At 33.7% G+C, this 11,314-nt stretch overlaps 1 protein-coding gene and 1 pseudogene across 5 annotated transcripts in view; one reads left to right on the top strand and one right to left on the bottom strand.

Moving 5' to 3' along the window:
* Positions 1-11,314, bottom strand: part of GRM1 (glutamate metabotropic receptor 1) — a 342,810-nt gene that overhangs the window by 106,470 nt on the left and 225,026 nt on the right. The gene's annotated exons all lie outside the window — the stretch shown is intronic.
* On the top strand, positions 6,606-6,721 carry LOC111737192 (annotated as a pseudogene).

The following is an 11,314-nucleotide window of genomic DNA, read 5'->3' on the forward strand; positions in this document are numbered from 1 at the left end:
CATCCTGGACAGGCAACATTTCATCATGCTACTCAGGAGAGCAAGCAACTTAAAACATGAATTGCTTATTTCTGGAGTTTGCACTTAATATTTTGGGGCTGTAGTTGACTGTGAGTAACTAAAACCACAGAAAGTAAAACCATGGATAAGGGATGACTACCCTAGGTCTTTTTCTTCCTTCAAATTCTACTACCTACCAATGTAGGAGCCCATCTCATCTCTCATTTATCTAATCCTGTAAGACAACATGAAATAGGAATTGGTTACCTAAACTTTCTAAGCCTCAGTTTCTCCACCTATAAAATATGGATGGAAATGTTAGGAACCTCTTAGCATTGTATGAGAATGAAATGAGGTAATCCATGTGAAACACTTTGTCCAATATTTAGCACATGATGAAGTCTTATCAGATGTTAAAAGTTCTTTATCATGAATCTCCTCATGATCCTTCCAATGTACTGAGTTATGTCTACATTTGAGAAAATCTTTCTCTACAAAAGTGCTATTCACAGTGTGGTCCAAGGATTGATGTCAGCTCATGAACCATTCGTTACTAATCAATGAGGCATTAAGTATAGAGACTTAGAATAAGCATTGAGAAAAATCTACAGCCATTAGATATTGTTGCAAGATCTAAGAACATGATCAGTGAACTCATGTCATTGAATGGGGCATAAACACTGTTTTTTTAATTTATATGGTAAACTGCCTGTGGCTTAAGCTATATGCATGTCGTATGCAGTAAAGCCATGTTATAGTATGTGACATTTTGAGGTTACTTTGCCAACTGTAACCCAAAAGTATATAAACATCTGAGAATACATAAGCACTTATTTTTATAAATTTATTTTTATAATCACTTCAAATTTTAATCAAGCCTACTTTATAATTTAATATTTAAAATTATTTTCTAAATTAAGGAAATAAAATTTTTTATTTACTTTAACTCCAATTGTATATGGCCATACGAGGTCACTGGACTTTTTTTTTTTTTAACAAGACAAGACACAATCTGCTGAATGTGGCAATAGTATTTAAATGTGGACAAAGGAAGTGATTCCATAGAAAGATGGGCAAAAAGACTTCCAACAAAATATCCCTGAAAATATTTCAGCTTTTACATTAAATTTTGTTTTTATCCCAAATTGACGGTGAAGTGCTGAAACCATAATGTATTTCTGTGCAGCCATTTAAGCTGATGAATTTATGAAATCATTAAAATTTACTAATTGTTTATACAAAAATATAAAGGGTTAAATTTAAACAAACAAAATAACTCTTTGAAAGAAAATGTATTGAATTAAAAAACTGATGGAACCATATGTTCTGTATTCTACGTACAGTCATTAGTGTTTCATGAGTTTTACAAAAAGTGGCATTTTGAGTTGCTAAGACTAAAATACACATAGAGTTGCCAAGACTTTAGTGAATGACTGTATCAAAGATATTTGCTTAGAACTGTTCAGTGACTCTGGTAAAAAAGATAACTCAAGTACTACTTTCCAATGCTATCACAGCTTGATGATTTCTGAAACGGTCTAATAGTATGGAAAACCAACTCATTGAATAAATAAATCTGGCACAGCATTCTTTCATTGTAACTTGATAAATGTGCAGATATTGCTTTTGTGGAACTTCTTGTATACGTGCAATTTGAAAATGATGAAGATTTGAAGGAAGAAATTTATGCTCTTGTTTAAATCTTTTTGCTTCATTGCTGAGAAATACAACTAGCTCTAAATTTTATAAAATTATGAAGTATTATTTTGTTAACAAATGTGGTTAGCAGTTTGAGTTTTGTATAGGGGTATATTCTGAGGCTGTGACTGCCAATATCAGGAAAAGATTCTGGAATAGTTACCTAAGTTGACTAGCATGTGAGAGAATGTAAATCGATGTGATGCTTCCTTCATTTACAAAGTCTTGATTTGAAAAAAATGGCCAGCTGAAGTAAACAATGCTTAGTGACATCATACAAATTTTGAATTATGTAAGAACCAGTACACTACAAGTGGCTTTTTTGGCTCATCAGAACTAGTGGCTAGCATTTTTTTCTGAATGCTGTGTTCAGTGATTTCACATTGGTAAGTTGAAATTATCCAAGATGGAGAAATATATTTTAAAGAAGCCAGGAAATCCTACAAATTAGGGCTTCTTTTTTATTTATTTATCATTTTTCCCATACAGCCATTTGTGATAATATAAAACCTGATCATAAACAGCTACTGTTGGTATTGAGGGGAGAAATTATGTCAAGAGTGTTTGAACTACAGAACGAACTCTTAGTGTTTCTTTAGGATAGGAAATCAGTTTGCTTCCCAAATTTAAACAAATCAATAGGAAAGCCTGACTTGCTCTTTTAACTGATATCTTTGATATGTTTAATGATCTTTATATTTCTATGAAGAGAAAGAATTAAAGTTTTTTTCCAAACAGGAGCTGAGATCAAAGGACAAACTTAAAAGTTAGTAACTTTGAAAAACAAGATTTCTATAGATTGCCATATCATAATCATCAATGAATAAAACATGATCTTGATATTATTATCTGCAAAGTGTTGCCGGCAAACACTTTATGAAGTTGGTTTCCTTAGTCTCCTTGGGCTACCAGGAGGTGACTTCAATAGTAGCAAGTTATTTTTCACAGTTCTGGAGAATAGAAGTCTAAGATCTGAGTTTCAGCTGATTGTTTCTGGAGAGAGAGAGAGAGGGAGAGGAAGAGAGAGAGAAGAGGATAAGGAAGGGAGGGAGTGAGGGAGGGAGGGAGGGAAGGAGGAAGGAATAGGGAGAAAGAGAGAGAGAGAGAGAGAGAGCGCGCATGCGCACAAGATCTCTCTTTCTTTTATTTTCTTATAAGGACACTCATCCTATTAGATCAGGGTTCGACTATTATGACCTCATTTAACCTTAATTACCTTATCTAAAGGCCTTATCTCCAAATACAGTCACATTGGAGGTTAGAACACCAACGTGTGAATTTTTTGAGAGGACACAATTCAGTCCATAGCAGATGGAATATTATTAAATGCATTATTTATTTTTAAAATTCTCCTCTAAGAAAGTAATGAATCTGGAATTCATTTATTTAATCAAAAGATAATTTAAATTGAACCATCATCTTATGAGATAAATTATTGGAACTGGCTACTGATAAAATATCGAAGACAACTTTTGAAAATGCAGCATTATTTGTTTTACTTGGAGTCAAAATGAATACCCCATACTTGCTGAAACTGTTGTAAAATCTCTTCTTTCATTTTCATCAACAGACCTCTGTAAGGCTGGTTATCTTATGAGGAATGTTATAAAAAACAAATAAAGAAGCAATTTACATATGCATTACCTGATGCAAGTATCATTGTTAATCCAACTCAGATAGGTAATTTAATAAACTCATTTATTATATTACAACATTTAAATATTGATATGCAAGGTGTTTGTTCAAAGTGTGCAAATAGGCATTTAACATAGGGAACCCCTACTTCACTTACAATTTTTTATTTATAATTATGAATATCTAAAATCTACACATATAATAGTACTTTTCACAACTAATCACTTAGGCACACTCTTTCAATGAAAATGGATATAGTTTTTGTAATTCTTTTCTCCCTTGCTTTATTTTTATTATATTACTGAAATGAGATTTTATGTTGAATTTAATATACAACGTTGGGCTTGTATTTTGCATGTCCTTATGTTATATTTGATTTCTTAGTAATTTATCTTTATCTTTATTGTATTTTACCAAAGTACAACTCCACACTAGATTGGAAATTTTAAAAAAAGAAGAGAGTTCAAGAAGCACTGTTCTAGATCTCTCTAGCTTTTTTGACTTAGACACTGTTAAAGTAAAGATGACGCTGCTAAACTTTTCAAAAAAGGAAACCTCAGAAACCTTATCTTGATGGTTATGATAAATGAAGCAAGCCGTGACTACCAACTAGAGACTTTTCATTTTGTTGGGAAGACGGTGGTGGCTTCATTTCTTAATGCGAAATTTTACAGCTCTAAATCACCCTTCTTTGCTCTCTGTTTTAAATCCCTGGCTGTTTTATTGCTGCTGAACCTATATTTTTCAGGTCTCTATGCCACCCGACCGAGAGCCTGCAGTATCCTAGATAATTTTAAGAAACAACTGAAGGGAGGCAAGAGACCCATTAGAAAAAGAATGTAATAAAGGAGGTAGAGTGATTCTGATTAAAGCACAAATCAGATCCTGGCACTCCTTTGCATAAAAGTCCCCAATGCCTTTCTACCTCACCGAAAGCCTTTTAATGAGTACCTTAAAAGGCCCTACACATTCTGGTCCCCATGACCTCTCTCATCTCTACTGTTCTACCCTTTGCTCTGCTCCAGCCACACCGGCCACCTTGCTGTTCCTTAATGAGCAGGGATACCCTGGTCGTAGGATCTTTGCATTGGCTATTCTACATGCCTAAGATTCTGGAATTTTCTTTGCTTGGATATTTGTCTGGCTCACTCTTTCACTTCCATCATATCTGATCAAATACCACATTCTCAGAGAGGTCTATTCCTATTTAAAGTTGTATTCTTTCTATCTATTTCTCTTCTCTAATCTCTTTTCCTCCTTAAAATGTATCACTATCTGACATACCATATAAATATATTTTCTATATATTTCCACCAAAATGAAAGTTTCACATATGCATAGAGGCCTTTTAAATCTTTTTTGTTTTTGTTGTTGTTCACTTATATAACCCCAGAATTTATAACAGTTCTCAGCTCATAGTAGATGTTCATTATATATCTATTAGATGAGTTAATCAACTAATGGATAAAAAAACTCTATAAACTAATTTGCATTCAAGAATTCATGTAGAATACTATAATCAGTGTATGCTGGAGGTGGTGCAAGACAGTGGCAAGAACCTACTGTTAGCATTTTCCCCAGCTGTGCATTAAGTCACTTCATGTCGATAGATTGAAACTGGCCATAATGAGATTTACTTCATGAGTATATCGGATTTCATTGAACATTACCTAATTGCCGCAGAAAGACAGGCTCAAGATCTTTACTGACATTTATCAGAAAATATTTGAATACTTTTCTGTTTTTCATCTGTCTATCGTGTATTTGCTATTTTCTAAGATATATTAAAATTTTTAAGTGCTGTCAGTTCTTTTAAAGTTTTCGTTAGAAAGTAAAGCTAATATTTTTTAATGAGATGGTGGTCTCATTTTCATTACCTAGACTAACTAGTGACCCTGGAGAAATCGATGAGGCCACTGGAGCTTAGGGCAAGTTATAGCTCTTGCTTACACCTCTTTTAGCATACCCTAATTTCTATGTAATTATGAGCCCAGAAATGCCCACTGTTCAAGTCACAGAGATATCCCAAGTGCCACTCAGAAAAACTGTAAAGGCATGTTCTGAGTTCCCTCAGTATGACTCCCAAATCATCTCGTGTTATAGTGAGCTATCGGCTATAGGATTCCACATCGCAAAGTCAGAACTGACCCATTTTGGAGCTTAAATTCTGCAAGTTTCAATGGAATTTGAAGCTTTAGCTTTTGACTTTACTGAAGTTAAAAGTGAGCTTATCCAACAGGTTCTACCTCATCACTAAAATTCCCATTACCATTTATCTTTTAGTGACCTCTAGTTCTAAAGCAGCCCTGAGTTGAAAGGAGGACTCCCCTTATAAACAACAAACTGGAAGCAAGACCTATCCACGTTTCTGTGAAACAGAAAAAATAAGTCTTTGATGAAGACAGTAGACGCTCTAACCCCATTTGATGTAACACCACATAGGAAAAAGGCACATAAGTATACACGGAGGAAGGGAAGGTAGGTAAAATGAATAATAATACATAAATGGTCTCTAAAATGAAAGTAGATAATTAATGAGTTATGAAGATCTTGAGTTATTCTCAGAAATCGTGTGTGTCTAGGCAATTTCTTGAGCTGAGTGGTCATTGGATAGCTAAAATGGAATTCCCAGATGAGAGTCCTCAAGCAACAAGAGTAATTCTTCAGTGCTACAGATAATTTAACTGTGTCCTCAGTAAATATTTATGGAAGAAAAAAAAAAAAGAAGAAGAGAAGAACAGAGAGAGGAAGGAAGAAACAAAGACTAAGAAAAGAGTATATGAAGTCCACAGTGGTGGGAAAGTTACAAGTACTCACGTAAAGGTCTAATTTTCCAATGTTGCTTTCTTATCTTCTGAGATGCCAGCCATGCTATCAGGACATTTTGCAGTTTTTATTTTTTTTATTATACTGATTTATTTTTCTTAATTGAACAGAAGGTCAGAGCACTGCAATTTGTGGCTTTTCAAAAGTGAAGCCAATGATTTAGTAACTTCATTAATGAATTCTCTTAACAGACCCAGTGCAAATTATTCTAATCTCTGATTTCTAGATCTATTCATTTGAAAGAAAAAATATCTTTACCAAATTTGGATCAATAGCTATATGACATATTAACTTATCCTAACTGTTCAAACTATTTTTGATATATTGATATATTTTTTCATTAAAAATAGAATATATTGGATGTGGTTCCATAGTGTAGTGGTTAGCACGTCTGTTTTACATGCAAAAGGTCCTGGGTTTGCGCCCTAGTGGAGCCACAGTCCATGGTCTACGGCCATGCTACTCTGAACAAGCCTGATGTCTGATCTCGGAAGCTCAGCAGGGTCGAGCCTGGTTAGTACTTGGATGGGAGACCACCTAGGAAGACCAGGTGCTGTAGGCATAAATAATAATAAATTTTTAAAAATAGAATATATTGTGAAGCAAGGAGATTTGGCTTTGGGTGGTGAACACACAATGCAATATACAGATGATGTATTATTGAATTGCACACTTGAAACATATATAATTTTATTAATTAATGTCACCCCAATAAATTTAATTTAAAAATGTAAATAAATAAATGTAGAATTTTTTTTAATTGCTAAAAGTTTTTACAGCACAGTCAACTTAGTTATATAGGTATTCCTCTTACTACAATTATCTTGAAATACAGAATAAAGTATAATCAAGAAACAAAATGTAATTTCCAGGAGATAGAAATGGTGAGAAGAATCAAAGCCAAACAATAAGCATGAGGTAAAGCAACAGCAGCCCACTATAGTTTAGTCTCTGCAAAGGAGATCCTAGAGAATTGGAAGTGGGTTCTAAGATCCATCTGGTGATGTGACAGATGGTTTTATAAACTGTGGAAGTCAGGGTTTTGAAGCTGACATCCTAGCATAAAGTTGGAAACCTTGATGGGTGCAGAATCCAGCTGGGTGGATCTGAAAGTGTTGCCCACCAGACTGAGAAAGCTTGCAGTTGGTTCAGGGGTTAGGGTTAAAAAAAATAGAGAAAAAAAAAAAAAACATAGGGAAAGTCACAATGCATATATGTATTGTCTGAATGTACAAAACCTATACGGTACAAGAGCCATAAGCACAGAGATTATCAGAAAACCAACCTAAGGTTATTAAAAATCCCTAGATCAAATAAAATATCATTGGAAGTCAATATTTAAAGATACTTTAAAAATCTATCCTCATCAAAAATGAACCTAGTGAGATAAGCTCAAAACAATACACACAAACATAAACACACACACACACACACACACACACACACACACCAGAGTGCTAAACTAATATTAAATTCACAAATGAATTAAGTTTTCCTTTAAAAGACAATTCTTCTAAAACTAGATTTAAAAACCTAGCTCTATGCTATTAAAAATTCCAAAACCATAGTGATATGAAATATCATATATCATATCACTATGGGGTCAAAGACCCTACTCTTAGAAAGATGTCAGAAACAAAATTAAATACCTTTTAAAAAACCAACTCCTAAACAATCCAATAAAAGGTAAGAAAGGAGATTGGAGGGTGAAAAATAGAACAGGTAGGCTGAATAAGAAACACAAAATAAGGTGATTGTACTAATTCCAGATATAACAGTAATTACAACTAAATTCACCAGGTAAATGGCACAGATTTTCAATTAGATAAGAACAACAAATAAATTCATAAACAGTTATATCTTATATAATAGATCCACCTTAAATATGAACATTAAAAGTAAAATGATAGTAAAGGAGATTAAATACTAACCAAAACAAAGGAGAGGTTGCTATATTAATGTGAGATTCCATGTATTTTCAGGTATGTCATTAGCAAGAATAAGAAGAGTCAGTATAACTGAAATATATGATACTTCTAAATTTATGCACCAAATAACATAGCAGCACAATATAAATTAATAAATATTAAACTTCCCTGTATGAATCTCTCTTTGCCTAACACACATCTGTCAACTGATAATAGATGAAGTTCACAAAATTTCATAGGAACTTAAAAAATTATAGCACAATTAACATCTTGCTTTAACAAGTACATATAGGATCTTATGTTTAACAAAAGAGAAAAATTTATTTCTATGGCATATACATAATTAACTTTTAAAATAATTAATTTTAATTTTAAAATTAACCTGTACTAAACAATAAGGCAAATCTCAGCACATTTCAAAAAATTAATTCTCTGAGCACCATAAATTAAATTAGAATTAAAAAAAACTAATCTATCTCCAAATATTTGATCACTAAAAAATTAAAATTCTAAGTAAATGTTGGTAAAGTCATGATGAATCTTTAAATAGTATTTACTTTAATTGATAAAAGGTATCAAGAAAATATACAGAAAACCCTACCTGAATATACATGTACACTATGCAAAGAAATTTGACTTCTAGTTTTACGCTCAACTGAAATGTGTACAAATACGAACAGGAATGTTCACCGCATCGGTGTATCTAATAGCCAAGAACCATAACCAACCTAACAGTTCATCAAAGTAAAAGAGACAAGTGATGTCATAGTGAATACTACAGAGCAATGAGAATAAGCAAGCTAGTGTATGTGCAATAAAATGAATGAATCTCATAAACATAATGTTAAACAGAAACAAGAGTAACATCTATATGATTTGAATTATAAACAGTTCCAAACAGGCAAAAAATAATCTAGTTTTAAAAGTCAGAATCATAGTTATGTTTAAAATGAAGTGTGGTCGCAACTGGGAGACAACACAAGGGGACATTGTGGGTGCTGGGGATGTTCAATTTCCTTACCTCAGGAATGATTAAATGGGTATTTTCATTTTGTGAAAATTCATCAAGCTGTGCACGTTTTGTGTGTTTTTATGTATGAATATTATACTTGAAAAATAAGTATATTTTAAAAGTAAAACATGAGACCAACTCCTGCAATAATAAAAAGTTCACTAAATATCAGAACTATACATGCACATCCACATACACACATGCATACTAAAGAAGCAGAGCAAATAAAATACCTAGTTAAAGCCTTTAAAACATATAAAATAAAATATTATGGCAGAAATTGGACTAAATATATTTGTCATTTAAATAAAAAGAATATTGGCTTAAGTCACCAATTATAATAAAATGATAAACTAGATTCCAAAGAAAGAATCTATGCTAGATCAAACAGACCCACTTAACAAAAAATTTTTCAGAAAAGTTGAAAATAAAAAGATGTACAAGTACACCAGATAAATGTAAAAGAAACTAGGTAATATAATTTTAATATCATAAAAGGAATAATTCAAGGCAAAAAGCCTATCTTAAATTCAGCTGATTAGCAATCTTAATTCCATCTGAAACATTAATTTCCTTTTGTCATGTAACAGAATATTCACAGGTTCAGGAGATTTAGATGTGAACATCTTTACAGGTGCGCTGTTCTGCCTAGCATAGTCTGCCTTCTGGTACATAAAAATTCACATCAGTACCACATGCAAAATACATTCATTCCATCCCAACATCTCCAAAAGTATCAAACCATTACGGCATCAATTTAAGTCCAACATCTCATCTAAATTTCATCAGCTCAGAATTCTCAAGTCTCATCATTTAAACCATCTAAATCAGGTACGAGTAAGCCCCGATCCATCCTGAGGCAAAATTCCTCTCCATCTGTGAACCTGTGAAATTAGAAAACAAGTTATCTGCTTCCAAAATACAACAGTGGGACCGGCATAGGGTTCCAATTATAAACATTCTCATTCAAAAAGGAGAGGAAAAGGAAGAAAAAAATAGTCACCAGTACCAAACAATTTCAGAACCTACTGGCCAAGCAACCCAGATTTCAAGGCCTGAGAATAATCAGCTGTGGTCCCAGGCTCTGCCTTTGGTCTGAGGCTCCCTGCCCATAGAGATAGCCTTCCTTTTCTGTGAAATATGGCACATGTTTGCAGCTGAATCACTTACCAGCCTATTTCCTACCTGTCTAATTTTGTGAGTCTGACAGTTTTATTTCATACTCTTTTTGTCCCTTTTAGTCAAAGCTGTCAGTGTTTCGTATGGTAGGACATACTCAGATACCCTGGAGGTCTCTTGTACATGTCAAGGAAATTTGTCCCATTAGACACAAGGCTCTTCCTTCCATAGATCTTTCCTAGGTAACCTCATTTCTCTTTTGCACAAACGGCTGAGAGGATCCATGAGTAGAATGTGTAATCTCCTCCAAGAGGCCTTTGTCTGACTAACTACTCTGACCTTTGACCCTTCTGATGTACTAGCAAAAGGTTGTCCAGATGCCACCTTCCTTGGCTTTCTCTCCAGAGCACACCCTCCTGCCAGCGAATCTCTTAATTTTAGCATATTTACAGTCTAGGTAGGCTGAGGATTTCTCAGTTTATTCATTTTTGCCTAACAGGTCCTCCTTTAATTTATGTCCTTCCTCTTGCATTTTCCTGTAAGCAGCCAAAAGGAATGAGGATTCACCTTTAACACTTTGCTTGGAAATCTCTTTGGTGAAATATCCAAATTCATAATTTACAAATTTTGCTTTCCATGTAACTGCAGGACACAATTCAGCTAAGCAACCTGCCACTATATAACAAGAATTCTCTCTCCCTCACTTTCTAATGACATGTTCTTCATTTCCATTTGAGCCTTCACTAGTAGTGCTTTTAACATTCTTATTTCTACCAACTGTCTGTTTATGATGACATAGGTATTCTCTAAGACAGACAACATATGTTTACCAGGCTCCCCCTCACATTCTTCTGAGTCCTCACTAGCAGAGTCATTCACACTCATATTTCTTTCTACTAACAGTCTATTGAAAGCAATCTAGGTTTTTTCTATCATTCTTCTTAAAATTTTTCCAGCATCTGCCCATTGCCCAATTCCAAGTTCCTTCCACATTTTTATGTATTTGTTACATCAGAACCCCACTTCCAAGTACTAAGATGTGTGTTAGTTTCCTACTGCTGCTGTAACAAATTACTGCAAACTTGGTGGCGTAAGA

The sequence above is a fragment of the Pteropus vampyrus genome, unplaced genomic scaffold (assembly GCF_000151845.1).
Source record: "Pteropus vampyrus isolate Shadow unplaced genomic scaffold, Pvam_2.0 Scaffold24, whole genome shotgun sequence".
In the NCBI taxonomy this organism is placed as follows: Eukaryota; Metazoa; Chordata; class Mammalia; order Chiroptera; family Pteropodidae; genus Pteropus; species Pteropus vampyrus.